We start from the raw sequence: 1,566 nt of genomic DNA, 5'->3' as shown, positions 1-1,566 counted from the left end.
TTTGTGGTCAAATGTGTGGCCTTTTACTTGCTCAGCTAAGATCAGAACAGCCTCCCTAGATGACAAACACCTGATTCCAGATTTATGAGCAGACTAGGAGAGCTTAGATAAACTTTCCACCATGTAATAATATTCATTAATAAAGACATTATATTTAACCATTTGCTTTCAGGATGGCTTATTATATACAATAACCACCTGATACAATAACCAGAATGAACAGGACTGAGGGGAATTATAATAATTTGTTACATTGTATGTTTGGCCTTCATTATGATATTCGAAGACAACATTCATAATTATTCTGTTACTCAAATTTATTTTAAAAATTGTATTAAAAAGTGACTATATCAAGGTCCTTTTCCAGATAACCAGGAGATTGGAAGGACATGAATGTTTGTACAGGAAAAATAGCTACCACAAACTCCTTGACTGAACAGAAATTCAAGATCACTTGTGAGGGTTAAAGAGAACCCTGAGCATAAATAAGATATATAACAGATGATATTGGTACTGTTAACATCACTTATTTAGTGATTATGACAACGTTTAGAAAAGGAGGAGATGTTGCACTTAGTGCAATGAAAGGATTCATATGTGTAGGCAGCACTGGAAATTTTCAAGTGGAAACTGGAAGATAACTCAATAATAAAATGTAAAACAAGCCAACCCATCCTTCACTACAATGGGTGATCCATTTATACATATACAACAATTTTCCTTACTTTAATGAGTGGATATACAGAGTAAAAAAGAAATATTTTGCATAGTGATACAATGTTTAATATAATATTTGCCTTATCATATTTACATTCATCTCTCATTCTAAGGACAAACTAAGACAACCCATTATTCAAATTTGTCTTTTCATTTACACTCCAATTAGAAACATGTAGATGGCTCCATCCCCGGCCTGGCCGAGTGTGTGCTGTGCAGGGGGTGTCTAGCCAGAGAAGCGGAGGCTCCACAGAGTCCATGCACCCTGTGGTGACAGCGAGTAACCTAACAGGTAGGCCTTGCCGCTGCCACTGACTCCATTCCCAGCCTGGCCGAGTGCACGTGGATCAGGGAGGCGTCCACCCAGAGAGGCAAAAGATCCAAAGAGACCACCTGCCTGCAGTGCCACTGCACAACGCAGCAAGTGGGCCTTGCTGCCACTGCCCAACTCCATCCCCAGCCCAGCTGAGAGCACTCCGACCAGAAAGGCACCTCCCCAGAGAGGCCCAAGACACGAGGCAACCATGCACCAAAGGCACTAGTGGCCAATCAAGCAGACAGTGAGGCAGCCATATGAAATTGGCAGCCCCAGCAGCATCCTAGCCAGACAATAGTGTCAAATGAGTGGATTGTGGAATCCCCTGCCACAATGAATAAACACCAAAGGAAAGATACTAGAAATATGAAAAATCAAGAAAGTACACCACCAAAGAGTAATAACTCTCAAGCTCTAGATCCTATAGAACAAGAAGCCCTTGAAATGTCTGCCAAGGAATTTTGAGTGATAGTTCTAAGGAAACTAAATGAGATACAAGAATACTAAGCTAAACAACATGATGAAATGAGGAA

General features: G+C 40.5%; 1 pseudogene; it reads right to left on the bottom strand.

Moving 5' to 3' along the window:
* LOC103581358 overlaps window positions 1–1,171 on the bottom strand; it is a 5,762-nt pseudogene extending 4,591 nt beyond the window's left edge.
* Between the last annotated feature and the right edge of the window lie 395 nt (window positions 1,172–1,566).

The sequence above is a fragment of the Galeopterus variegatus genome, unplaced genomic scaffold (genome assembly GCF_000696425.1).
Source record: "Galeopterus variegatus unplaced genomic scaffold, G_variegatus-3.0.2 Scaffold12869, whole genome shotgun sequence".
In the NCBI taxonomy this organism is placed as follows: domain Eukaryota; kingdom Metazoa; phylum Chordata; class Mammalia; order Dermoptera; family Cynocephalidae; genus Galeopterus; species Galeopterus variegatus.
This window is presented reverse-complemented; position numbering and strand designations above follow the sequence as displayed.